Source organism: Propithecus coquereli, unplaced genomic scaffold (genome assembly GCF_000956105.1).
Source record: "Propithecus coquereli isolate 6110/MARCELLA unplaced genomic scaffold, Pcoq_1.0 Scaffold212, whole genome shotgun sequence".
NCBI lineage: Eukaryota > Metazoa > Chordata > Mammalia > Primates > Indriidae > Propithecus > Propithecus coquereli.
The window spans coordinates 3,204,101-3,209,865 of NW_012146301.1; the positions used below are offsets into that span (position 1 = coordinate 3,204,101).

A 5,765-nucleotide genomic window follows, 5' to 3' on the forward strand; every position below is an offset into this window, starting at 1 on the left:
CTGAATACTATTTTGTGAGAAAACATACAAATAAAAATATAGTGTTGACTTAAAGTTGTTTATAAAATAAATATGATATATGTTGTTATTCATAAAACTGGCAAACATTTGGACCTCAATAAATTCTACTGCTATAAATGGATTTTATTATTCTAGACTATAAAACCAACATTCACACAAATACGTTCTCATCACACAGAAATTTCAAACTCGAACATGCACATGACCAAAACTCCAAACTAAGAAGGGGGTTGCTAAAGGTGGGCGGACCTTATCGTCTCCCTGAGCCTGTGCACACAGCAAGAAGAATCAGAGCGTGATGAACACCAAGGCGTGCAGACCAGGGGGAAAGTCTAGCGGCAAATGGGGACAAGTGAAAAATAAAGAGGCTTGAAAGAAAAGCCAAGAGAAAGGAGGAAAGCATATCCCCATTTGGTGAATGCTATTGCGCATTAATGTGTGCGAACATACTTTACATAGACTATAACTTCATATATGTACTGTCTCTCATTTTAAAAATCATATTTTGTACATCAACACAGTAAGTCATTCATTATCTTAAGAACTGGGATTTATAAAGCATGTTTAGTTTCAAGGCTCTTTTACACACTTTACCTGCTAAGGAAATATCTATCTTATTAGGTAGACAGGTGGGGAAGTGGGGACGAGGGCAGACATTATCAATACCATCTTAGAGAAAATGAAAGTGAGGGTCACTGGTTAAGGAAGGTGCCTGAGGTGGAAAGTGCTGGAACCAGAAATTGAACCCACATCATTAAATTTCAGGTCTCAAATTCTTTTGTTCTTTATCAGGCTACTTCTAGTTTCTCTTGCTTGAGACTTGGGCTTTAAAAAGAGATTATTAATGGGTACAAACAATAAGTTCTAAAGTTCGGTAGCAGAGTAGGGTGACTATGTTTAACAACAATGTGTTGTACATTTCAAAATAGCTAGAAGAGAGGTCTTTAAACGTTCCTGACACATAGAAATGATAAATGTTTGAGGCGATGGACACCCTAACGACCCTGACTTGATCATTACACATTCTATGTATGTAACAAAATATCACGTGTATCCCATAAATATGTACGAATATTTTTTATCAATAAAAAGTTTTAAAAAGAGGCTATTTTCTCTTATTATCCTTAATTTAAATGAAGCTAATTTTTTTCTGAGGGACTATGATGGCTAAGTTTATAGTATAGCAAAGAACTCATGCAAGATGACTTTTTAGAAAAAGGTTCAGGGAGGAACAGCACATATTAAAAAATAAACTGGCAACAGAAAACAGAAGTGACTATTTCTGTTAATGATTCATATGTACTAAACATGGGCAAAAATTTTGCTATTGTGGACTGAATACAAAGAATAATTTTAACATAAAACAAATAATTTATGTCCCTTATTTTCTTCTAATTATTTGAATGAAAACAGAAAAGTGGCTACAGAAATCCATCCTGAGCTATCATTAAAGTTTAATAGTTTTGCCAACTGAGCATTTTCAGGCAAAATATGGGGATTGTCAATATAAGATTAAATTTGAGAGGAACCCTGAAGATTATCCTCCCTACCTATGCCAGGATCTTTCTTAATTACGTCTACAGGCAAGATGTTATTTGGAATTATGAAACAAAGAGTACATTCACCAAGTAATCTTAAGGCTTCTACTCCACTCTTTCTAATTTTCAAGGGCAAAAAAAAGGGAAAGAATAGGAACCCACAGTTCAGTTCAAAGAGAAGGATTTGTTGGTACAAAGAGATGAGACATTTGTGAAAAGGTAACCAAAACACTCCCTAGGAATCTCCCATATATGTGACCTGCACTAGGTAAAAAGGCTTTGAAGATGTTACTAATAGTTACTGGCCAATTGACTAAGACAATCCTTCCTCATCACATTTCTTTTATATATTCCACTTTTTACAGAATATTTATTACAGTTTAATCTACAATTTCTTGTTTGTCATTTTGGAAATCCTTTGTGGTAAAGATAATTCTTCTGGCTGATGACAGACAGCAGCCGCAGTGATTATTCTAGACCTTTACGCTGGATACATTTGATTTCTTCCTGAGACAAAAGTCTCCTTCCGTATTTCTGAAGTAATGTTTCATCATTTCTGCAGTGTCTGCCCTGACACACCAGCAAATCTGGTGATTTGCCTCCCTTAGAACGCTGTGAGATTGCGGAGGAGTGAGACGGTAGCCCTGCTGACCTCGAGCTTCTGACAGATTGGGTTTAGGATTGCCCCTTCTGTCAGGGAACCTGACTGGTGGAGTGTGTGTCTTGACTTCCTGAACGACCCTGCTGGCACATGCCATCTTGCTGCCCATCGTGACCCTGGAGAAGGGGCAACTTCCAGGATGTGAGCAAGCCGTGGTGACACCTGGAGTCCTGGGCAGCTGGGGCGGTGCCTTCCTGAGACCACCTCATTACTTCCCTACTCCTGGCTTGGTCAAATATAGAAGAAGAAAATCACTTCTAAAGAAAGATTTTCCAGTGGGTTGATCAATACATAAATTGGCAAAAATCAAATTTACGATCATATTTTCTTTGGGAGGTGGACAACCCTGAGAAAGAAATTGTAGCTACTCAAACTTAGTTTGCACACCCCACAGTGCTTCCCTCTGGTTATCTCAGCAGACTCCCCTTTGGCTGTCCCACTCAGCTCACCCCGCCCTCAGGCCACACTAGGTGAGGGTCCTCAGTACTCCCAGAGAGTGCTATGTCACAGCCCTGTGTCACAGCACTTACCACGCCCAATTCTGTTAGCCTGTCTCCTTTACTCGGTGTGAACGCTCTGAAATTAAAACCGTATCTTCTGCATCTTTCACTTCTGAACCAGGCACTAAGGTGCTCAAGAATTGTTGATAAATTAAACAATGACCATATAGTCTTAAGACATACAAAAGCATTCCTCAAATATCTGCTTTTTGATCAATTCTTCCCCAATATGAATACTGTACAGATAATTTATAAACAAAGGGAATTATTTTATAGTTAATTGACTTTATGCTTTGTTGATTTTCAAAATTCACTTAAAACACATGCACACTCATATGTAAACTTAAAACACCATGTTGTACATACACAGAAAAATCTTCCTCTATTGTTTGATCCAACAGGGAAAATTTCTAGGAAACATATTGATACATACAAAATATTTTCCCTAGATACACTCCAGAATATTTTTAGTCCATTTTAATTATGAACTAAAATTTCTAGCCACAAAGACCACATTTTTGTTAAATCAATAATGATTCTGCAATAGCACATGGGAATGTAATGCATTCACTTATTAAAACATAATAAGGCCTGTTCCAAAAATATCTCTGGGAGCTTTTGGAATAGCACCACTTTCTGGGATCCCAAACTATCAAGGCACAAGTTAAATTGTGTTGTTACAGCAAATGTTACAGCGACCGCTCCCGAAGGGAACAACCGAGTGGCACGCAGAGAGTTGGAGAGATAGCGTTTTATTCGCCGGCGGGCGCAGAGGAGACTATCTTTGAAATCCTGTTGCTAATTGGTTAACCACTTATGCTTGTATACTATTGGATGTGTGTAACCCAAAAAAGTATAAAACTAGACAAAAATAAGAAAGTGGTGCTCAGAATTTGGAGACAAGTCTCCTCTGCGCCCGCCGGCGAATAAAACTACTAGTAGTAGTTTTTACAGGCATTTGTTTTGTGACAGGCTTATAACTTTGCTTAACTGTTTTGCGGTTTTAGCGGAATTTCCCAGAAGTTTCTCAATACCATTTCTCAGAAGTTCCCCTAACAGTGTAAGAAACAAAATTACAACGATGATACTCAGCTCATCAATTCTCCTAATTTCATTCATTCTTTCTGACCTTTTCCATTGGTAATTTGAACTCATTAGACAAAAAGATCCACAAGTCTACATTTAGAAGATAAATACTAACTCTGAAATTTTCTGCCTGTATTGCGACTGAGTAGAGGATTTTTTATATAGCTCTGAACAAAATTATATTCCCATTTGTTTTGATTATCTCTAGGATTATATTTACTGCTTCACCATCTTATTCTTTTTCCATGAAAATAAGTGAGAAATTATGTCTCGGGAATACTCCCATTTGTTTCTTCTAGTCGTAGGTTACATAACCACATTGTCATTCTACTCTCAAATGACAGGGTCACAAAACTGTGGTGCTAAATAATAACAAACTACAAATCTGGGGTCCAACTGCTAAACCATTTCTCCAAGTACAAAATATCTGTGGTGCTGTTCTGATGATGGTGAGACCTTATCCACCGTGAAGGAATTTGGGAAGTAACAGTTGGTAATGTAGGCTTGAGATAGTTGAAAAAGAATGAATGAGTATCCAAGGTAGAAACACATCACCTTCTGAGGCAGCCCGATCTCAGGTCAGGCAAAGGCTCATTGCATTGGATGCTGGCCAGGCCTTAGTCCCTTTAGGAATCTGCTTTTGACCTTGCAAAGCACATCAAGCGATAGGAATCTGCAGAATTAGCCCCTGCATCACCTCCGAGTGAATCATCCCTTGTTTTACCCAGATCATCCTGCTATAGATACTTGTTTTCTTATCTGGTCCTTCAACTCTTCCAACCTGACTTCCTTTTTATGAAATTGACTTGATTATCTCCCTTCATTTCCCATCTGGGAACAGAATTTCATTTGTGGTGAACAAAATGGCAACATTCTTGTTACTCAAGAACATCGGTTTCCCTCAAACTTTTCTAAATCACTCTTTCTGTTTCTCCAGCTAACTTTGATCAGATCTTACCCTTTCCAGAGATGAGCTGATTGATTTTGTCCTTGCTAAATTTCAGTTTCAGCATCCCCCTCAGTAGGAAGGGAAAAGAAACTTGTATGTTCTTCTACCGCTACACATGAATGTCTCAATGAACTTCTTTTCATAAGTAGATTTAACTGTGAAAGCATGTAATCCCAACCCTAAACTCCAAACAGATGCTTATTTTCTCAACTGCAGCTGTAACAAATAAATATTCAATCCTGAAAGGTGGTCAAGTAAGAGAACACATGTAAAGAATTTGATATTTGCATATTTCCACCGTTAGAAACACAACTTGGTCAAGATGGGATGGGCTGGGCTTCATTTGGATTTTACTTGCTTTGTTATGTTTGCATATATACAGCTTGTCCTATGCTCCGACTAAATTTTATCTTTAAACTCTAAAACTTCTCCACAGGGCAATATTCTTACTAAACTGCAGAACTAACAGGAAAAAAAGAGAGTTTTGAAAAGTTTAAGAGGGAATTTGCTGAAGCTGCCCAAAAGGTAAGCTGCACTGTCAATTTGAATTTCGGTTAAATTCAGTCACTTAAATCCCAAAGTATCAATGGGAAATAAAATTACCCATTAAAGGGACACCACTGGCTTACTTAGTTGATGCTCTAACCCAAGATTCCCCCACTTTGCTATAGTGACATTTGAGGATGGATAATGCTTTATGGTACGTGTCTGTTCTGTGCACTGCAGGATGTGTAGCAGCATCCCTGACCTCTGCCCACTGAATTCCAACAGCACCTCCAACCCCCAAGCTGTGACAACCCAAAATGTTTGTAGACATTGCCTAGTGTCCCCTGTTCAGCAAAATTGCCCAACTGGCGACTTTTCTAACTTGATAATCTTTCTTGTTTTGTAGCTTTTGCCCTGCAGTGCCTAGCTCAAAGTCTAGCACATAATTTATGTTAAATATTTTTGAATGAATTGAATCTTCTTATTTGACATAGGAAAAAATGGAACAGTGATGAGATTTATCA

At 38.0% G+C, this 5,765-nt stretch overlaps 1 protein-coding gene and 1 pseudogene across 1 annotated transcript in view; both read right to left on the reverse strand.

Annotated features, from left to right (window-relative positions):
• The window catches only part of NALCN (sodium leak channel, non selective), a 332,353-nt gene that overhangs the window by 216,220 nt on the left and 110,368 nt on the right, over positions 1-5,765 (reverse strand). The gene's annotated exons all lie outside the window — the stretch shown is intronic.
• On the reverse strand, positions 2,028-2,329 carry LOC105810430 (annotated as a pseudogene).